Here is a 23,754-nt window from a genome sequence, read left to right as displayed (position 1 = left end):
ATGAAAGCATCATGCAATGCTACAGTCCCAAATAAGTTATAAGTACCATCAGCAATCAATAATTTATTCTCCCTGAGAGATAAGATTGCGGACCCGAGCAGTTTTACCCAAAGATGCACCTTCTGTGATGTGCAGAGCTCACAGTTACCACCCATCTCTTAAGAGAAGAACCTCACCTGGGGAAATTTTTCTCATCTTTATTTCAAGTTTATTTCAGAATCCTCCACACATCTCTGCTTAAACAGGCTATGGTGAACCCTGCTGTCATTTTATCCTTCTGTCAATACCACATATGTAGCTGGGGAGATACCTATGGCTAAAGCTGTAGCTGGGGAGATGCCTGTGGCTAACAAAGCAGACCTGGGCAGGATTCATGCCTAACTTTGGGGAGAAGCAGTTTCTTGCGATATGAAACCATAGAAATGCAAAGTCTTATTTTTATCTAGCTGGAGATTCCTTTTGAGGAGGAGGAAATTTCACTCTTCCACTTCTCCCACCTGAGGTATAGGTCCCTGCTGCAATGACCTCAGTAAGTTTTGCTCTTTCCAGCTGAAGGTTTGAATGATCCTCTCCAAGTACATCAACCAGCAGGCATGGGAAGTGTTCAGTGAAAAAAGTTTGAGATGGGAACTGCTGAGGCCAAACTGTAAGTGGAGACATATACGGAAGGCCACAAAATATAGTGCAACCCTATATGACATTTAGAAGGTACTTAATGGACACTTCTGTTAGAGAACTAATGTTTGCAGAGACTGTGGTGTTGCAATCATATCATTAATGATTTAGCTTGACAGCATGCCAAATATCTTCAGAAAAATACTTCTTTAATTTAAATCAATTTTCAAAGGCAACCGTTATGCTGTTCACTCACAAAATTAAGCACATTTTCAAGAGTTAAACTCAGCTCCAAGAGTTTGTTCAACAATCAGATCCAGTGGTACTAATGGTTGATTTCATTCCCTGAGAGCAATTAATAAGGAGGAAGAACAAAGGTCTCATCTCAGTTTCAACAAATGCCACATCACCTAACATCTCAGGCTTCAGGCCATGCTGCCCTTCCAGTAGGGAACCCCAGATCCAAGCAATCCTGCCATCACCACCTGCCATCAGACCTAAAGCAGCCAAAGAGGAAGAGGAAAGGGAAATGCTAATGAGTTAAGGCTGCTTATTCTCTGCGTAATTCTCAAGGGAGAACCAAGTAGATTGTATCAGAGCCATCACTATTGTATAAAATCTCTGCCGTCTAATCCCATCTCACTCCTTCCTATCTGCATGTGTGAGTGTGCCATTTCTTTCTCTTCCAGTTAGCATAGCTGAGTCTGCCTCACCCAGGAGACTGCAGGCAGCCTGCCACAGCTCTGCTTTTTCATCCCTCCTTGAGGAGGGGACAGGGGAAGAGAGCCTTGGCACCTTCTGCCTGGTTGCAGCTTCCCAATTATTGCAGACCCCAGACAACTCCTCCAAACAATATAGGAATACAAACTAGCTAGAAACAGCGCGGGATGAAATGTTGCACCGTAATGGTTAATGAAAAAGAAAACACAGCACATTAAAATGACAGCATCTAGCTGAAAATATTTGCATGAAAAAATATTAAGTACAACTAAACAAAACGTGTAACATCTTAATTCCTCTCTGCAGCACATATTTTTGAAATATAAATCAACCCCATCTGCAGGATTAAAACAAAAATGCAACATTAATTTGGTGCTAAATGTTTTCTCTAAGTCTTTAATAGCTGTAAGAAGGAAAACACAAATGCATCTCAATGGCCTGATGTTAAATCATTCATAGAAGACCTATTTCTGAATCAGAAATTTCCAGTACGCCACTGCTGGCAAGTTAACAGGCGCTTGAGATGCACTCGGCTTCATCAATAGGAAGCAAGTAATTCATGCACGCCGTCTGCCTATGGAAAGGCCAAAGATATCACACATCCAACTAATACACATATAAGAGCTAAAAAGCATTCAGTGGAGCAGCCTTGAGTTAAATGGACAATTCTAAAACATTTACCATCTGTCTGCTGGTCAGGCATGTTTCTAATCTCTGGGATTCCAGGACTGCAATGTGCTACTGCAGCACAGCAAAAGCTGCTGCCCCAAAAACAAATACTGACACAGGAAATGAAGATTTCAAAGCTTTTATTTGGCCTCTGGTGGTTTTTTTATTTATTTATCTTTTTATTATTATTTTAAGGGAAATTTTTGTTACTTGACTCCATCCGAAGCAGCCACCAAAGTTGGCACGCACATTTCAAGCCCAATTTCACACATTTTAGGGCTGCTAAAAACAATTAGGCATTTAAATAAATTCTAGGAGTCATAAGAGGGAAGGGAAGCTTAAGAGCATTAAATAAAAGGGTTCCCAGGACTGCCCAGAAACCCCTGCAGAACTTCCCTTCATTCTGCATGAGGACTGTGCAAGCTGCTTCTGCTACCACTGCTTACTTCATAGGTTTCGGGGTACAAGAAGCCTCACTTCCTCCCAATTAGTCCTCTCCCATTCTTCTGTATGGAACTGTGCAACTTAAGCCGGATAACCACAAGCTGCTGAATCAAAGATGTAAAATTCAAAGAAGTTTTACATATTTTCATCCTTTTTCCTCTAGAGAAAAATGATTAAGTTTCCTGTTGCACATCATCCTCTCCCATCTCTTCTTTTTCCCCTTCACACTCTCCAGTATAACCAACTCTGTGCCTCTTGTCTCTCAACATGACATCTCTATAGCAGCTCTGGTCTCTTTCACCTTCACCTGCTCACAAGCTCCCTACCATTACATAACTTGGCTTTTCCTACCCTTTCCTTTGACTGCTGCTTCCTACATTGTGCAAAGAACTTGAACTCCGTGTACCTCAAGCATAGAGAAGAACAAGGCATTACCCAGGGAAACCCGCTGCCCTTCCAGAAGGACAGGCCAGCACAGTGCTCAGCTCTGTGCAGTTCCCTCTGCCTTCCATCCAAGTGATACCTGGGCAGGCCCTTCAATTACCTTTCATTAAGCTGATGTTCAGACCTAGCTGCCAATCGACAGTCCCCAGCCCTGCTCCCACACGCATGTTTTTTCTTCTCCCAACCAGCTCCTTCCATCAGTTTGTTGCTCTCCCCCATCCCAAAGCCCCGCAATTCTGTTTTTTTTTTTGTTTTGTTTTTTTTAAGCTGCCTACCAGCTTTCCCCCTGCTATCATTTTCCAGCATTAAAGCAAATAAGTACACCTGCGCAGGCTCTCCTCCGCATGGCTTCACTTACTGCAGCAATGCTGTGTAAGGCTAAATCTCTAGTGAAAGCCAGGCAAAGCTCTGCACATCATTTTCTGCAGGGTTAGAAGTTCTGTAGCATTGTGCTAGCTATTAAGTGATCACGACTGCATCACCATCTTGCTTGCTACAAAACACCACTTAAACACATTGGCCAAATTTCAACCTTTTCAAAGCCTACCACCAATATTGCCAGTTTTATCTTGCATCCTATGATCCACTGCCACTATGCCCATTTTCAGCTTTTTGGAGCTATAGGATTTAATGGCAGGCTGCTTTTCACTGAGGGCATTTCAGTTTTCAATGAAAGAAAAACAAAGACACTGCAAGCAGCTGAAGACAAGCATGCCACTGCACACCACCTCCATATACACAGCTAAATGGCTTTGCCCAACTCCCCTCCATCACTGCTGGGTCACTGGGGCCCACTTTAAGCGGTGGTCAGATGAAAATTTTGAAGCATTTATGCCAATATAAAGACACAGGCTTAAAGTCCAAGTGCTGCTTTGAGGCACTGCCCTCAATTAGCATATTTGCTCACCTTCCCACAAGACAGACAGTGGAAGGACAGCAACCATAGCCAGGTGACTTTCCAGGCAATTATAGATTCCAAACAACAACATAAATCAGAAGACCAAAACCACTCATGTACACAGAGAAAACTGAGAAATGAGGGGAAAAAACAGTAAATTGGAAGACAAGTGATTCTAATAACCTCACCAGGCAGGTATTTGGCATCTTCTCAGCCTAAGTTTAAATGAGGAAAAGTAGGTAGTAGATAAAACAAATACTGTAGAGTTGTAGAGTAGTTGTAGAGACTGCTGTAGAGTAACCCAAACTTTTTCTTCCACCTCAAATATACTCCTTAAATTTCAGCTTCCAAAACAAAAGAGGTATTACTTGTACAGACCGACTTCTGTTCCACAACAACATCCCTTCCTACAATGAAAGATGAAGAGACAGCTACACAGCCTCTGCTTTTTGGAGCTCCTTTTAGGGCAGGAGCCAGTATCAAAAGGAGACTTCTGTGAGATCAATGAAAATGGTATTTGGCCTAATGTTTATTAAAACTTTTATATATCAAGCGCAATCCTAACCACCAGCGATCCTGGCATTTCCATAAGTATGATATTCCCTCAAACTTCATTTGGATGGCATTTCTAAACTAAAGCATTTATACATACATAGAGATACATAGCTCTACTGACAACAGCTACTTGTCAAGTGCAAATCTTGATAGAGAACTAACACAGAGAACAGAAAAAATCTCCCTGCCCAAACAAAAGTCTGTTCTAATAAAACTGATTTAAAAAGCAAAGCTCCCAAAGAAGAGACTGAGCATTTTCTCATGGTTTGGAACATTTTCCTCAGTTTGTCAACTCAGAAAATGCATAAATAACAATACCAAAACTCTTCAGCTACATTATTCACCCTTACCTACTGGACTGCAGTCCTCTCTTTCTCTCAGCACCACTCTTCTTTGGCCCCTAAGCTTCTGAATATCTTGGGACCAGGTTCTATATTATCCAAAGTAAATGCAAGTTTCCCCACTTACTACAGTCAATTTTCTAGGCAGGAGCTAGGGAATCATTTTTCATAAACAGAAGCTGGGAAGAAGATGCCAGCTGCAAAGTGGAAAGTTATGAACTGGAAATCTAAAATGTCTCTGAGACATGCTCCATTTACTAGCAAACTTTTTTCTCTCCGTTTTTTTTATTAACCAGTGAGCACTCACATATTCCCTGTTCCACAGGTGATAGCTGCCTAGCAGAGACCAGACTTCTATAATACATGTTTTCACTGCCCCACAAAACTCAAAGGCAAATTCTCACTCTAGCCACTTTAAAGGAACAGCAAGACATAAGCTTTTGACAGATTATTTCTAACATGTGGTCAGCAAAGGTGTTAAGAACAGGAAAAAAAGAAAAACAGGAAAAAAGGGTCCTAATCCATGCTACTTACCATTGCATCCAGATTTACCAAGTCTCAATTTCAATAGGTTTTATGTACTGCTTGCTGCACAGTCAAGGTCAGGAGAAGAATTAATAAAGACAGGGCATTATTGCAGGGCATTGACATTATTAATGTCAAATTTCCATTATGAAACAGAACTAGACTGGAAATGAGTTTGGTGAAAGTTAAGCACCATCATGCCCCATCCCAACTCCATTGCTGCCAACCAAACAGAAAAACAACACACTTCCTAAGATTTAAGTAACAGGGTGAATATTTTGGTCTCCTATGGCATTTTGAATTCTTTTTTAAGTCAAGCAGGGTAAAGATTTTAAGGTCCCATCATTAAGGCACAATCATGGATGCTAGAAGTGATATAAGCTGGTTTTCCCAGATTTTTCCAATGACAAAACTGTCCCCCTTCTTCCCAAAGTAATACAAAGAAGAGTTCCCACACAGGTTGCTCAGAGATAAGGAAATGCAAGAACTAGGAAAGACTCATGCTGAAACTGTGAAACTAAGCAAGACTGCTCCTAACAGGAAGTGCTTAACATGAAGACACAGCTGAAGTGACCTGAAGTTGCGTGGAGAACTTCATAGAATCATGGAATCACTCAGGCTGGAAAAGACCTCAAAGATCATCAAGTCCAACCGCAGCCTAACCATAATACCCTAATTCTAACAACCCTCTGCTAAAATCACAGAAGAGCTTGGGTTGGAAGGGAACTCAAAGCTCATCCAGTTGCCACCCACTGGATCAAGCCATCCAGGGCCTCATCCAATCTGGCCTTGAACACCTCATTGGATGGGACACCCACAGCTTCTCTGGACAGCCCATACCAGGGCCTCATCATTCTCTATGATTTAAACGTTTAATCTTGCTACCTGAATGATTCTCCCAAGTTCCCTTGTATCCGTAACACACACAGTTGGCTGCCACACCTCTTTCTTTCATTTCCGCCATGGGTACTGCAGAAGACTTCTTACTGTAACACAAAGGTTTTGGTAACTCCTCAGTTGCTCCACACTGCTTACAAGATGAGTACCAGTGCAGGTATCTGCAAAGTTGAGATAATATCTCAAAACATGCACGGTAATTTGCTAGAGCAAATCCCATCCTGAAAGTCTGTAAGAAAGGAGAGCAATTACAATGTTAAAAATGTTCTGCAGAACATGCTTGTGATGAAATGTATTATCTGTTTCAAGACCTGCACAACTGAAGTTGTTTAATGTAACACCAGGACAAAGTCACCTAGACTTCAGTGCTGCACTGTAATGTGTAACAGGAAAATGAAAATGGGACAGAAGTTTTGCTCAGACTTTGATCATTTGCATGATCAATGAAAGATGTCAGGACTGAAATCCAAATGGAAGGAGAACCCAGCTGGAGGTTACAGCAGCTGAAATAAAAAGGAGCATCAGTCCCACTCCAGCATGCCTAATCAGCAGCTGCTCTGACCTGTTCCCAGAACAAAGCACTGTGTTCCTCACCAACCCCCCTCCCACCCCAGCCCTCCTTCTTTTTTCCTTTTTATTTATTTTTTTATTAAGGTTTTAAATTCCTCATGCATCTGAATCAGATGCACATTTCACACTGCTGTCCAGCACCTGATGCTAAGACAATGGAGACGAGCATGAAAGTGGCAGTGGAGAAACACAATACCATTAAATCATTTTTCTCTGCTTAATGTAACAGTCATTGCAGAACAATTTAACAAGAGCTGCAGCAAAGAGCAGCGGCAGCACAGTTTAACACCGGAAGACTGACAGAGGCAGATTTTCAGAAGGGCTCAGCACAGTATGACATACGTTTCAGATTTATCACCAAAAGCTTGCATTTTCAAAGCTTTCAGGACAGTGCTTCTCATCTGATGATACCAAGCGGTTTGTGGAACAACTTTTAAAAGGATTAGATGAGAAAGGAAGCCTGCCCTCTTACTGTTTGTCCCAACATTTAGAAAAACAAAAGCTTATTTGGGGCTTCTCAAGGCCTACAACTAGGATAGCAATACATTTGGCCTATTTTTAATGCATGCAACATGGTAGGGGAAGAGAAGGAACAAGTACTTTCAGCAAAACACAGTACTAAATCATTCATCTTTATCATTGCCATCAGCTACCTATCATTTCCTAGGAGTGAGATTTTACATTTTTAAATAAATATTTTGGAGGAAAAGAAGAAAAAATAAAGTACGTTTAGTGGAAGTAAAACATTTTTCTGAAATGCTTCCAAGTGCTACAATTATGCATGCACTAAGCAGGAAGAGCCCAACCTCTCAGGCGTACGCCAAATTTGACTACATTACAGACAACCCTCACACCGTATCACGCCCTCCAGCAAATGCACTATTTTAGCCCAACTCCCTGGTCTCTCATCCACCCAAAGCTTTTCATAGAGATAATATTACATTCATGGCTCAGGTCCTGACAAGTGCACCCATAAATCAATGTCAAATTTTGCATTAATCATCTTTCTGTCATCAGTGGCTATTCAGCACAAATTTACATCTCATTTATGTTGGCCAAACAGCTACATTAGAGCTTTGAAGCTTATTCAGGCTTAAATGATTATATTCCCCTAATAAACACTGAAGCCCTCTCAGTCCGGTCACCGTGAGCAGCATTAATGACGTGCCACAGTGGCAGGGCCATCTGAAGTCATCCCTGACACCAAGCAGACTTTGCATTTCCAATGCACCCCGACAGAAGAAATGCAAAGGCTGGCCTGTCTCTGCAGATCCTCTTATGGGAATTGCCCTGCACAGCAGACAAACACACCATGCAATTTATTGTAACTCCTCCTAACAACTCCATTTGCCAGCTCTTTAATACGTGAGGCTACTTGTAAGAAAACTGAAAGCCAGATTTTCTGAAGAGCTGTTTCCTAGAAAGGCAGCTCAGCTCTATTTCCTAAGTGCTGAGCACCTTACAACTGTCACCAAAAACAAAGAAAGCTGCTGGAAGCTGAACCCTGTAGAAAATCCGCTTTACCCATTTGTTAGACAGCTATAACTTTGTTCACTTCACCATCAAATTGGGCCTTAACACACTTTTCTTTGATCAGCTGCAAATTAGTCATTGCATTTTTAGTATCTGACTACATTATTTCCATGTTTTTTCACTGCTTTCACTTACATGCACAACAAAGTCTATGCACAGATTACAGTAAGCAGCTAAAACGTGATCAGTTCAGGGTGGATTTTGCACGTTCCTCCTGACAATCCCTATACTGAGGCAATCTATTCTGATTGAACAAAGAGTAATTATTTAATTTAAAGACCCTCAGCAGTTCTATGTTATTAAACCAGCACAAAAAGCCCCAGATTGATTGTATAGTCACTTTTAGTTATGGTCTGAATCAGTATGCTAAGATCTAAAAATGAATGAACAGAATGCGTTTATTATGACTGTTAAGTACTTACCCACTATAGGCAATAAATTATACATGCGGTTGCTTGTCATGCTTATTTTACAACATAATGTAACTTTTAGTTACTTTTTATTCCATGGGATTTAATTCCCACTGCAACAGACTTGTTACTTCTTAAATACTGAACTGGAATTACAGGGACGTCAATATGCAAGACTGAGGTGCCATCCGCCCTCAGCATGGCCTTAAACGTGGAACTGAAGAAACAGATTCATAGCATCATTAAGGTTGAAAAAGATCTCTAAGATCATCCAGCCCAACCCCCAGACCATCCCCACTGACCACATCCCTCAGTGCCACATATGCACATTTCTTGAACATCTCCAGGGATAGCAACTGTACCAATACCTTGGGCAGCCTGTGCCATTACATCACCACTGTTGCTGAGAAGAAATGGATGTGGTGGTGGTTTCTTTGTTTTTAGGGGGCAAGGGGTTGTAAATGATGGATGCCTATGCTCAAACCATCTCAGGGGAGATACATTTCCAAAGAGGTTCTATATTTCATCAGTCATTTTTCCTGACCCACAACCTGACACCACTCCTGTCTGCTCTTCCCGAGTTTCTGACATCCTCTGAAAAAAAAACCAACAAAAAACACAACAATTGAGTATCAACGTGCCACGGCCAGGAACACAAATACAATAACCTGCTAAATACTGAGCTGAGAAGTCTGCAGTTCAAACATAAATGCTGCTTCAGCAAACAGCTGCGATATTGCAAAATCGGGGAAAACTGTTTTAGAAGTTAAAAACTTCTGAAGAAGGTAAGGGAGAGCTTCATCGTTTCATGTGCTGAGGACAGACAGCCACATGGAGAACCTGCCACAGGAGCTGAACCCTTACTTGAAACCTTCAAAGGGAGATCTGGATAAGCTTCATTTCAGCGCTACTTCTCTTGGACTCACCAAGGGCCACTCAAAACCGCAAGCAAGGACTTCCTTGGATACATGCAAGAGACATCTGGGCAGCCAGCACATTGCTGAATGCAGGCAGCTCTCAGATTTGAGCACTGTGCAGATGTAACACAGCTGAATCACAGCAACAGCATTTTACTGCTGGGCAAGATAATCCTCATCTGTAGCCTGAAGATTATTTAAAACAGTTTGTTTCACCAGAATTTCAGGATTCCCCTGGAGGAAAGGCACTACTCAGCACGCAAACAAGATGATTATTTATTCCTATTCTACAGCTTGTTGTCACAACAGAAAGAACAGATTGACCACTTCACACAAACATGAAATTACAAACCCAGATTCATTATTATTTAGCAGTTAAACCATGAAATCAATCCCCTTTCAATCTTTGTCTCTTCAGCTTCAGACTTGTTCCTCTAACTAGAACTGGATGCGTTTCACAACGAGTGAAATTTGAAAGGGAGGAGATGAATGAATGCACTCTAAAAATAAACAAAAAGTTCAATTCTCATGGGGAGAATTAATCAGCATAGGAAACAGCACTTCTCCAGGTTACATGGTTAACTGACACGATTCTTACTGAAACATACATCCACAGAAAGCTGTAACACTAAAAAAAATGGCACTCAGATGTTGAGAAGTTGTCCCCATACTGCACAACATCTAAAGCTTTTTATAATGAGCGCCCTTGCCCATAAGCTGTGGTGCACAAAGAAATTTCAAGCACTACACTGTGTAAGAAACTTTATGCTAAAAGAACATACAATTTAGGGGAAAGATAAAAAAAAAAAAACACTACTGTTGCATCTTTACAGCTTCTCCCTGTCTTCTCCCATTCTGTCTCCTTATCACACACATTCTAAAGCCTGTCCCTCTACAGTATGTGCCATGTAGGTATTCACATCAAAGTGTAGGCATGGGCTGCACAAATTTGTTTTGCTCAGGAACATGGCGTCCCAAAGAACTGCGCAGGGTTTGGCTTTGAGGGCATGAAGCCTTTACCTGCACTAAGGCAGTGCTGAGCCAAGGACTGAACACCACCACACAGTGATCAGTGAACAATTTCCCTTGCACCCCTCCTCCAAAATAACAAGTGTCCAGCTGACAGTAGAAGCTTCAGCACAGCTCCTGGTCGTAGACACATATGGTACCATACTCCAGCTCCTCTGTCCCAGCACCCATCTGAACAACCACTGAAATGCTGCTTGCTTTCTACTTGGCACCCAGCTCAGGGGCGATTTTCTTCAGCACTTGATCTGTTTGCCTTACAGAGCAAACAAGAAGATAATGCAATGCTTTACTAAGGCCACTGTTGGAAAGCTGCTCTCACTTCAAATGGCAACACTTCAAAAAGGATGCAATAGATTGTAAAGGGCCCAGAAAAGAATGTCCACAACTACTCTAGAGATCAAAAGCCTGCTTTTACTGCTGAAGAAATCTGTAAAACAAACAAGCAAACAAGAGATCTGCTTGTGGCCTCTAATTGCCTGAAAAGGGCAAGGGGAAGAGAAGAAGAAAAATAACAAGTAGGCATTTGTAAAGTTAGCAGGAGAAGGCAGTGAGAACTGAAATTGGACTAATTCAGGATATAAATATTTGTTTTGCAACAAGAACAGCTTGCTGTTGGCACAAGATGCAAAGGAACAGGGCATACTCCCCACAAGAAGTCTTTAATCAAAGCAGAAATCAATCTCCAAAAGATACGACGTAGGTCAAAGCAAAGTTGCAGACCTGTTGCAAGGACCCCTGTGCAAGTTTTCACACCATGCGTGCCACAGGAGATCAACTTACATAACTGCAATAGCCCCAGTGGCCTTAAATCCAATGAAACCACCATTATCTTCAGTTCACTCATTCATACATCTCTTATTCCTAAATGAAACCTAGCTAATATTGCAATAGTGTTTTTAATTGATTGTTTTACTTCACAAGCAAGGAAACTATAAGTCAGTAAGAGACAGCATGACTAGAATGTCAATAGTTTGCAATTAACATATTTGAACAGCGTGGAGTCGCCTAACTTACTTTCCTATTTTCATTTTGATTACTTACATATTTAGACTGTAAGATAGGAGAACAGTAGTGTGGCTCTCTGATTTAAATCCACGCGCAAAGCACAGAAAGGAAATTTGCCAAGAAGTAGGTTTTTTTGGTCACAGCACTGTCTGTGGAAAAAGATTTGTTTTCATTATTTTCTGTTCTCTGCTTTAGTTTTGAACAGGCAAAACAAAGATTATAAAATGAGAAGCGGACCCATGTGTTTTCTTTGCTTGCTTTTTTAGAAGAAACCTTCTAGGCTCTGCCAACCTAGGCCCTCTCTTAAGAAGAGAACCCAGGAGAGGCCTATGGCACAAACACCCAACTTGGGTCTCAGTCGTTCACTCTGTTCTTGTTCAACAGGGACACTAAGCATAGTACTAAAGGGCAGAAAGCACCACAGAATTCATAAGGGAAAAACCTCTCACCCAAAAAGCTCAGCTCAGAGATTCTTGTCTCTGCTGAAGACTGTGTGATGCCTACAGAGATGCACAGGGATCACTCCCTGTATGTCAGAGAGCCCTGTCCTTGCAGAGCTGTGGGGAAGATGTCCCAGGCTAGGAGGGGAAGAACTGGGTCCAGAAGTGGGAGAGCTCAAAAGCAAACACAAAGGGAGCCTGAAGGGCTTGCGTAGGCAACAGAACAGCTTTGCGAACACCAAGCAAGGGCTGCTTAGGATTCCCTGCTTACTCTCCAACTCTTCACAGAAGAAGCCTTTTACAAACATTATACAGGCAGCATCATAACCAAATCCCCTGGAGGCTAAAGACATTTGCCAGTTCAATACACATGCACAGCTCTGAGAAACAGGCTCTGCCAGACTGCATTACTGTGACTCCAAGGGACACAGTAGCTCCCGCCTATCCACACAGCCTGACTGCACCAAGACCACCCCTCTACATTAAGTATACCAGGCTCTGAATAAGTAACATTTTAAAATTGAATATACAGGGCTTAGGAAGCTTGGAGCTGAGCTGTACAGTCTGTGTAATGGGCACTGATACTCAATTATCATTAAAATTAATAAGTAGGGAAACAACCAAATCCCCTGGTAGGCTTTGATTATCTCAATCTGGGCATTTATCAGAATTGCTCCAACACCCAGAGTCACTGTGCTCTGCCCGACTGGCACAAGCTACTCATCCCACTCGCACTTTCTTTGCACAGGAAACAGGATGTGTAACACGCTGGGAGAAAAAATAGAAGGTACCACACCAGAAAGGAGATTAATATCTGAAACTGCAGGGGAAGGCTTGATCAGGTCTGAAATCTGTTTCCGAGTGACCTATTTGTTCCACTCTTGTTCAGCAGCTCAAATCAGACATGCTGTAATTCCACAGCAGCCACTGACCTGCTCCTAGCCACCAGGTATCAATGGCTGCAAGTCATTTACTTTCTCATCATCCGACAAAACATCTATTTTGATAGGCATGAAACCCAGCAATTCTTTTCTAAAACTTCTTTTACCATTTCAGGTTGATTTTCACAGCACTAGAACTGAAACCATCATGTTAAAAAAAAAAAACAAAACATCATAATTAGCAGGGATACAAAAGAAAACAAAGTAGGCTGCCACTAAAGTTAACTACAGAGAAGCACTCGGCTATTCAATCTGGCATCAAAACAACACAAACAGTAAACCAGAAGGAGATTGTAATGAAGTGACTATCTCACAGGATTATACTTGTGGTTATGATTTTAATTGTGTAGTCTAGAAGGATTTGCAATAAACAAAATAATCTTATGTTATTGTAATGATTTTTAATCACAACACTTGCTATGATTTACAGGCTTACTATACATTTGCATTGCAATCAACTAGAACAGTCAATGCATGCCCCACAACACCTAACAGCACTTAAAATGATGTCTTGCATCGAGCTCCAACAGCTGCCCAACCATAAACAGCTGGGAGGTTTGAAACCAAGGCAAAGCACACTGAAGTATGCATATTTCTATTTCTGGAGGAAAATAAAGCTAACGAAACAAAACTGAACACCCCAAAGTTTCTGAACCAGGGGCCACATTTTGCTGTCCATTTCTGCTGATTGAACAAGGAGCAAACAATGCCAAATGGATGTCATACACAGCCATATTATTTTGTCAGCCCTCTAAAATTCTAATGGCTAACTTCAGGAACACCTCCAAGGCTACAGCAAGAAGCCAGGACAACCACAGTGACAGTATTGGGATTTTCTAGACTGAATATACAAGGGCAACTCACAAAGCTAGCAAAAAAAGCAAGGCCCCACTGGTGTGCTGATGGACAGTCGGCTGAATATGACCCAGCAGTGTGCCCAGATGGCCAAGAAGGTCAATGGCATCCTGGCTTGTATCAAGAATGGTGTGGTGAGCAGGACCAGGGAAGTCATCCTGCCCCTGTACTCGGCATTGGTGAGGCCTCACCTCGAGTACTGTGTTCAGTTTTGGGCACCTCAGTACAAAAAGGACATGGAGGTACTGGAGCAGGTCCAGAGAAGGGCAACAAGGCTTGTGAAGGGCTTAGAAAATCAGCCCTATAAGGAGATGTTGGAGGGAGCTGTGGCTGTTTAGTCTGGGGAAAAGGAGGCTGAGGGGAGACCTTATCACTCTCTTCTAGTATCTGAAAGGTGCTTACAGTGAGAGCGAGGCAAGTCTCACTGGTGACAGGACGAGGGCAAATGGCCTCAAGGTGCACCACGGTAAGTTTAAATTGGATGTTAGGAAACACTTCTTTACAGAAAGGGTAGTTAAATAGGCTTCCCAGGGAGGTGTTTGAGTCACCATCCCTGGATGTTTTTAAGAGCCGTTTGGATGTGGTCCCCAGAGATACGATTTAGCAGAGGGTTGTTAGAGTTTAGGGTACTATGGTTAGGCTGTGGTTGGACCTGATGATCTTTGAGGTCTTTTCCAACCTGAGTAACGCTATGATTCTATGATTCCATCCTGAGGTGCTCACTCATGTATTGTTCAGCTAGCTCACAGCCAAAGGCAAGGCAGGAGAGCAGCCAAGCATGCAGTTATTCCTCACCACTGGAAAATGACTGCAAACAGATTAACAGTGTACACCAGTGTCTCAAACAACATTAGAAAATACTACATTATCTTCTGCCAACTGGATCTTCTGCACAGCATTATGGGACTGTCAATACTACAAGTAAATAATACTACTGGAAGATGTCAGATGATGAGGGACCCCCAGAAATTTTTACTGAAGTCAAATAAGAACTTGTGAAGCACAAAGGTTCAGTTCTTCCCCTGCTTCAAAGCCAAGAGTACTACCTTTGATGCTGTGAAAAAGCATCCCAAGGAGGGTAATTATCCTCAGAAAGCACACAGCTTCACAAGCTTCTGGTTCATCTTACTTCAGCACAGTAACAAATCTACAGGACACTATTTGATGTGTTCCAACACATAGGTAGTCCATTTACCCCAAAAGTCAATAAGATGCACTCTCCTGAAGTGAAAATAGCTTTAAAAAATGGATAGCTTCTCTTACAAATTAAACATCTCTTCTCATAATACAATGAACAATTTGATTTTCTCTACCAGTCATTTTATTAAATCAGAACTCAATATAATCAAGGCAGTGGCCTGGCATTTGCTGGAATAATCAACACAGAAGATAAATAAGCAAGAAAGTGCAAGTCAAACACTCATCAGAGAATTTTGGCAAGAACCAAGTATCTATTCCTGCTTCACTTCTTGAAAAGCATCAGAAGGTGAATCCAGAGCTGCACTGAGCCATTTTCAGCCTAGTCTGGTATATTCAGTTTTCAGAAAAACACGAGTAGTCTTTGCTTCTCACCAATGCTGCCCAGAGGTAACCTGTTCAGTGGGCCCTCCACTGGGGCACTGAAACGACGGGGAGCACCTGCCACTACTCTTGTGCACGTCCAGCTTCCAGCCAACCCCGGGGCCTGATTCTGCCTGCAGCTATCTGGGAACTTGTTCATAGATTGTCCCTTACAATACCTGCACAGTATTCAGAGGTAGCTCTGAACAGGCAGCGATGGAGCCCGGTATTATGCAAGTCTTACTCACAACTCTAAATCTTCACTACATCACTGATGTGATTCCAGTGATAAAGTAAAATAAAAATCAGTAACGTTAGTTTCCCATCATGCATGGGAAAAATAACTGTTCTCTCTCCTAAGCGTTCACAATGCCTCACAGGACAACAAGGCCTCTTTTTTCTCCAAACCCTCTGTCAAGACAGGTGAAGCAGCACTGAAATGAACTCCAGAATCCGATCATGTTCTGCAGTTCTTTTAAACTCACTGTTCAGTCTGTGGGATGCAAGCAATCGATCACATCAGTGAGGCAGTGCACAACATCACAGGGGTAGAACAGAGATGACTGATAGCTGGGTGTCACTCACATTCCCTTTAACAGCATTTCATCATTTGTGTTGAGAAGAGCCTAAAAGATGGTTAGAAATCTACCACTTTCTTTGGAAAAGAGCTAGGACACAATCCCTGGAAGTACGTACTTACATCCATGTGTACCCTGGTACTTAATCTCACATCTGTTTTGCCACAGTACTGTCAACATTAAAACTGACAGAGCTCATGAATACTGACTGCTTTAGTGAAGCACACTAAATAATACATTGTAGCATGCTTCTTCCCCCGCTATCAAAACATCTAAGATAAATCAGACTGTAGGAAACCAAAATATTTTGAGGTAAAAAGATTCTAACTAAAATACCAGCATTTTATTTGTCTGCCTAAAAACCCAGTCCCCACCCTCCTATTTTGTATGCGTGTGCATATGCTTCAGTAACTGAAAAGACACCCTGCTTCTGCCGCATGGACCAACAAGCAGGGCTCAGGACAGCTGCCATTTTCCACCTCTAAGAATTCTCATCATTGCCATTAAACAGCTGGAAAACAAATCGAGGTCTGCTTGAGCAGCCTGAGACATTTGGCTGCTGAACTATTTCTTGTATAGCCACATAACAGGAGTTTGCACTGATCAGAAGTCAGTTAAAAAGCTTTCCTTATTGGCTGTAAGGTAGCTAATGGGTCTTCAGAAGGACCTCCTAACTTTTACTGTCAATTTTTTCCATCCAATACACAAAGCAACCACAAACAAATGCAGCTTCTGCTTTTACATGCTATTTTCAGGCATCCTGCATTTTAAAATATTCACCTTCTAGACTAAAACTTACCACGTTTGTTTGTTTTCTCCCCTTGAAGTTAGCACTCATTTTCTTTCATGCTTTCTGATCTGGCTTTCCTGAATGAGTACCGTGAAAAGAAAACCAACTGTCCTCATTATAAAAAGAACATTAAATAAATCAAACACAAGACTCCAGCCTTTAATTTATTTACCCCAAAAAGCTATTAATCCGAATAAAAATATATGCCGTCAAAGGGGGCAAGACCAAGGCCAACACATTTTCAGTCATATAAACAGATTATGTGATTATACTGTAAGTACTCTAGTGATTTATATATATATATATATTAGGATATGAAGTAGTAAGTAGCATAAGTAACGTAGTACAAATCCATCAACATAAACTATAAAATCCTAATGTGTATTTTATAAACCCTGGGCTGTGGCACACATATACCATAATGATAATATTTTATTCTGCAAAATTTCAGGCTCTTCATGATAGCACTATGCTTATGCATTTTAATTGTACAGTTCCTAAATGTTGGACACCAATATTTCTGGAACCGGCACAAAAGTAACAGAGAAAACAATGGTTTTAGAAGATAAAGCTCTTCAAAGCTCTTTTATCCCCAAACGTAATTCTTAGACACTGGAGAAAAAAGACTTTTTTAGCATGAAAGGAGATTATTGTTTGCCCAATGAGCCTGTGCAGAGGAACCTAATGCCGACAACTGTATTTACAAAAAGATATACTGAAGGATCAGCCTTCAATTTTTCTGTGGTGGATTTTCAAGACCAAGACTGTAGTGTATAATTCTACTAATACAGCTCTAACAGAGATAAAGATTTGCTTTATTCTTAAGCTCGCTAGTATTAATTTATCTTCACAGTATTTCAGAGTATTCCAGGCATTTTTGATCTCTTTTAATAAGACCTATGCCTTGCCAGATGCTGCTATCCAGTAAAGGCTTGATTCACACCAACAGCATAGAAACCAAAGAGCAGGTAGATAAGAGTGTGCACAAGTGGAGAAGATTTAACTTCAGATAGGAAAGAAGACATGGGAAAGGACATGCATAGAACAGCAAGGCAGTTCAATGAAAGCTGTTCTACAGCATGAGGTACTCTAATCTAATAGAAGTTACATAACATTGGCAATATGTTCAGACATTAAAAAAGCTGGCCTTAAATACAGGGTGTTGGATGAGTGAAGGTGCTTTATAAGCAGGGAAAGGAGAAAAGCATTTGAAAGACAGAGATCTTGCTCTGGATGTGTGCTTTCAATCTATCGCCATTTGTATATAGAGCTGGAAGAGGTCAAAAAAGATCATCCATCTGTTCCTCCAGAAGGGATGAATACTGCTTGTCCAGAGTAACAGACAGCAGCCTGATCTGCTATCAGAGACCTCCTGGGAAGGAAATGCCTTATCTGCCTCAAAGCTGGAACAGGACAAAGTACTTTCCATCAAATTTCACCTGAATCAGCTTAGCTGAAATAAATCCTGCTTTTCTTGTCCTACTCACTGCAAACCTGAGCAACAGCGTATTCCCTCCCTCATGACTGTTATGAGCCAGTCCAGCACTCACTGCTGCACCCACCTCCGTCAGCCTCACCACACAATAGGAACCTCTCATTTCTCCTACTAAACCTGAGCATCTTTTGGATTTTGATTGGTATATTTGAGCTCTTTGAAACAAACATAGCTGAAATAGCACTGCCAGCGCCTCTAACACAATAGACAAACCTACAGATTCTACCAGCAGTCAGCTGGCTGAACTCAGCTCTCAGGGTCCCCTTTCCCCTTTAACTCTAGCAACTCTGAGAGCTTTCAGTGTTTGAAACATGACCTCAAACGTAATTTAGTTCAATTATCACAAAAGTTCTACATTATTAACTTGCTGCCTTTTCTGACTCAAAGCTCAAGTTCTTTTGTTACAATTATGCCATACAATGCATCTATCACACTGATATACTAAAAGAGGAAGAAAACACCACCATGGGATATGAGATGACTATATAGGAACATAAGAAACAAGGGGAATGTTCAAAGAAGACAGAAGGTGAGATATATATAGATTTTACATTTTACCATGAGGAATCTTAGGGGAAAACAAAGCCCTCACGTGTATATTCTCTCTCAGTATCATCCCAGAAATTCCTTATGTAAAAGTTGTTTATCTTGTATATAATGAAAAATGTCCAATACGGCTTTGGATTACTTGAGCTTGCTTCAAATAATTTGCAGATGTGGACTATGTTTCTTTCTAATGTCTATGTGAGCAAACATATGCACAAATGAACAGCCAAACACCAGGTTTTTCAGGAATCGTTAAAATATTTTTTCACCTGCTCAAGTATTACTTTAATCTCCAGCATGCTCCCTGCTGCAGCAAGAAATGTATTCTTGCCGTAGTACGTATCCCTCTGCTTCCTCTGCTGCACTGGTCACAGCAGAGCAGCAGCATTTGCAAGAGAAAACATGAGCTGCCAAAAAGTACTGCCCTGAAAATGCCAGTTGTAATCATAGCTACATGACACAGCTCAATGGTGCCAAGAATCCTCCTCCTCCTCTCATTCCCCCTATTCCTCCCCTTTATTTTATTTCTAACCCCGAGGGCAAATGCTGCTTCCAATCCAGGATTCCTGTATAAAATCTCTATCTGAACTGAGATCGACAGAGAAAAACATGAATGTATTCACAAACCACGCTGAGTAATCTGAACTGCCATTATTTTTAACTTCAAAGAGGCACCCTAGGGTACCTGTCCTCAAAAGAATGAGCCAGAAATGCTGCTCACCACCCCCTCCAAAATAAAAATAAAATAATAAAAGAAAGCTTACTGAAATCCTACACATAAATAACAAGCAACTCGCACAATCAGTGTGGCTGAATTTACTCCCCCTGCTTTCAGTATTCGGCCTTACTGACCACCAAAAGCAGGGCAACTGCTGTTCCTCTTGCAGTAAGTCAGCTATCGCTCTCATTTTCTGCAGTGAATAAAGAATTATGAGCGATCCCAGCATCCTCTAACATCTCCACAGGATAAGATTCCTTAGTGCATGTTTATTTTCCTGTCTGAGCCTAAAAAACCCCTGAACATGAGCTGTGCAATGAGCCGCAGCACATAGCCAATACTCCAAGGACCACAGAGCCTTCCTGTTCTGAGCTACAAGAAGTTCAAGGAAATCAATGGGAGGTGGAAGATGCATCAGTGAAGCAGGTGCGCTCCAATTTGGCAAGAAAAGAGTAAGGAAAAAAGTAAAAAACTTTTAAAAATAAATCCTGAGGGGAGGGATGATCTGAAGCAAGTAAATCAGCACTGTCACGGCCACTGAAACAAATCAGATGTAACTGATGAATAAGTCAAGCCATCTAAAAAGCACTGATTTTAATCAGTAACTTCCGCAATTACATGGTTACTGCTAAAGTGGTTGTTTTTACGTGGTCAGACCAAGGCCAAACAGCAGGAATTTACCTGGAGCTCTCTCTGTAGCTTCTGCCCAAGCTATGGCTTTGCAGGGAGCCAAAATGCATCCTGCAGAGCCTCCTGCTAAGTCAAAGGAGAAAAGGCAGCAATACAGCCTACAAACACTGTCCGATCTGACCCAGCTGTTTCTCACAGTACTTCCTGTTGTTCCTTCTACTGGGAGTCTCCATTTGATAAAAAGCTATACTTAGCACAGGCAAGTACAGGCAGTTTCTGTAGGTCTGAGTAGGTCAGCATCACAGCCTCATACAATGCACACAAATCCCTGATATGCCCAGTACTGGTAACTTTCCAAGTTAGTCTGGAGGTAAAAGAGGTACTAGATGCTTGCTACAGAAGCATATATTTGAATAAAGAGGGAGCCAAACATTTGTGATATTTCTGATATCACCTCCAGTAATTCCAGCAACATTCTTCAGATTAAAGTAAACTTACACTGCTGAACAAAGTGGGAATTGACCCTCTGGCATGCAGTAACGTGATACATTCTCAACACATGAGCTACAAAAGGAATAGCATTTACACACTGACTATGCACCACTGACAGTGGGAAGGTCCCCTTTCTGAGATCCATCACCATGCAGACCCCATGAGGGCCTTGCTCATGCTTCAACAAATAGAACAACTTAGGAAATAGAACAACTTAGGCTTAGGAATCACATATGACTGCTGCAAGTTGCCAAACACTGCACTGCCACGGAAGCCCTCCTAGGGTAGCAAGAAAGCCATGCTATCAGGGTTCATTAATTTAGAGCAAAGCAGCAGAAAAAAAAGCATCTCCTTCTGTACAACATCTGGTTCCTCACACCAAGTACACTTGGCCACATCACATTTCATTTCTGCTGGTTTCTCAATGCTTCACATACATACATACAAACTGTAGCACAATGGAAAGCATAGCAATGACAGCAGAGTAGCAAGGTCCTAGGCTGCAGCAAGTGAGTTTGTTCAAATGCAACAGCCATGGGCACAGAAATAAAGGAAAGAAGGTGCTTACCTTCAGGAGGCCTCAGATACGCAGGGATCTCTAACAAGATAGCCCTGCCTCCATTGCCAACTCTTAAATGTTGTCTGGGAATGGGTGGATTCTAGCACCACCTTTTCTGGTCACTCAGGTACATTACACATGCCAGAGCTCTGGGTTGGCCATGCCTTCCCACCAGCTGCTCAATCACTGTTTCAAACCGTGACCTCACATTTCCACTACACAAGGACACCTGTGTGTGTCTGTACATACATGGAGATTCTTCTTGCCATAACCAAAGGCAAAATGAAACCCAGCAAGCATGAAAAAATACCAGACACTGCCAAAACCTGGACCAAATAAGCACCTAGCTAGGAAAAGTGCTGCTGAGTCAGCCCTGAAGTGCTTCTCTCCTTTCCCCCAAAGCCTGTTATTCCAAAGATTACCTGGTGCATGCTATTTTGCAGCAAACCAAGGTCTTCTGATCATACAGAGACTAAAGCAGCTAAGGTGCTTTATTTGGAATTACAGCTATGAAACAGAAGTAATTCTAAGCCTAACTTGTCTCCAGATGGGCCAGTAAGTCTCCTCCCCCCATGGCTACCTTCATTTCCCAAGGCAGAGTGCGTTTTTTCCATTGTGTTCAGCAAAAATGAGGTAAGTAGCAGGCTAAATGAGTGTAGCTTGATCTCTCTGGGGCGTGGAAGGAAAGACTTACAGCTTCAATACACAAAAAACACCATGATATACATCTGAAACAAATCTAGAACATGACACTTACCATAAAGGATCTGCCAGAAGCAAGTTCTTTTCATATGACTGAACCTCTTACCCCACCGCTTTCTTTTGTTGCTTTTTTCTTTCCCCCCCCCCCCCCAAGAATAAACACAGAAGTACTCAAAACTTCTCCCCTTAAGCCCTTGCGATGCATTTATGACTTCTCCCAGGCAATCCTACAAAACTACGAAGTCTAAATAGCTTACTTTCTTTGCATGAGGAACTCTGCTGCCAATAACCTCCTACTTCTAGTAGATGTGGTTCTAAGAAAAACACTGATTTCCTTAAGATTCATAATAAAAACCAATTGGAGAATTATCAAAACAGAGTAGAAGGTTGCTTCAAAAGGAGATATATCTGTAGCTGGAACTACATCATCACTGAAACAGTTTAAGTTACTAAACTTACATACATACGACACTATCAGATTTCTGCTCCTTTCCTTGATTGGAAGCTGTGCAGGTACTTCAAATATTTCTAGATGTCCTGAGAAAAATTAGGATGAGAATACCTCAAACAAACAAACTTGCCTACATTATCTCTAATCTACCTCTTTGCAAATTCAAATAGTGAAGTAAGACTTAAAATCTTTACCTTATATTTATTTATTTATTTTTCTAAATAAAGCCTACAGGAATATGACTGCAGAACAGCTGACTGAGAGCGGATAAAGGGGTTAAAGAATTAGAAAGACCTTTTTTGTCCAGTATTTATAAAACATTGCAAATATATTAGGCTAAAGAGACAACTGGGCTAAGCTCATGGATTTTTATGGTCCCATGAAAACAAAGAAGATTAACAAGAGATTTCTGGAAACTCAAAAACCGACTGTCTGATTCATTTATTATTAAACCAAGGAAAAAAAAATCCCCCAATTGAGGCAGTAACCATTAACTTGGCATTCATGAGAGCACTTCCAGGTGCTGGTCGGAACCTCAGCTTGTAAGTATAAAGAAGATTCTTTAAATAGTGAAAAAGTAACTGAGCCTTATACACAGAATATGTAGCTTTTCATTTACTCATCTTCACACACAGATCTGGATACATCCTGAACACTTTGGGCCTAGTTATTTCTCTACTGACATTCCTACAAGGACACGAGATTATACAGCCACTGCTTTACAGTCTGGGGAGAATGCTGACAAATGTGCAGAAGGGACAAAGTGGACATTAAGATGTAGACATCAGAATCTTTGTAGTTTGACATAGCACCAACATAATGCTCTGCCTGCACATCTGGAACTAGTTATTCTGGTGCCCACATATGCAAGGGGAGCAAGTCAGTTCTCATCTCTAAATTAAGAGAAAAAGTATATTGCTATCGACTTGGACAACAACATAATGTAGCTCTGGAACTGGCTTCAGGACAAACTAGGCTCCCTGTGTGATTTTACATTTCTGCCATGACCGGGGCTTGCAAGCACACAACTTGTCTTAGTGAGGCTGCCATTTCTACTGCCTTTTATCTGCACAAAATATGGAAAGCCAGACTGTAAATCAGTCTATAGAATATATGCACAGGGTTAGCTACACTGTATAAACATTACCACCCTGTTTTATGGCAGTCAGACTGGAGTGCAAGTTAATTCTGCAGCCCATTTCACCTGGTATCTAAAACTCTAGAATACCACATTCCTGAAAGCTGCTTTATCAGGGAGCACAGCTATGCAGCATTTCTATCTCAGGATACATCAGATATTGCTTTTGTATCCCAGGAATTGACAGGAATACTTAACAAGTGTGCAAGGCTATCAAAGTTCTCTGTTACAGTACAGCATCAAGGGTGCTTCAGCCACACCAATTCTTGTGATTTTTTGTCATACGA

General features: G+C 41.5%; 1 protein-coding gene across 8 annotated transcripts in view; it reads right to left on the bottom strand.

Moving 5' to 3' along the window:
• EPHA5 (EPH receptor A5) overlaps positions 1-23,754 on the bottom strand; it is a 197,671-nt gene that overhangs the window by 159,167 nt on the left and 14,750 nt on the right. The gene's annotated exons all lie outside the window — the stretch shown is intronic.

Source organism: Excalfactoria chinensis, chromosome 4 (assembly GCF_039878825.1).
Source record: "Excalfactoria chinensis isolate bCotChi1 chromosome 4, bCotChi1.hap2, whole genome shotgun sequence".
NCBI lineage: Eukaryota > Metazoa > Chordata > Aves > Galliformes > Phasianidae > Excalfactoria > Excalfactoria chinensis.
This window is presented reverse-complemented; position numbering and strand designations above follow the sequence as displayed.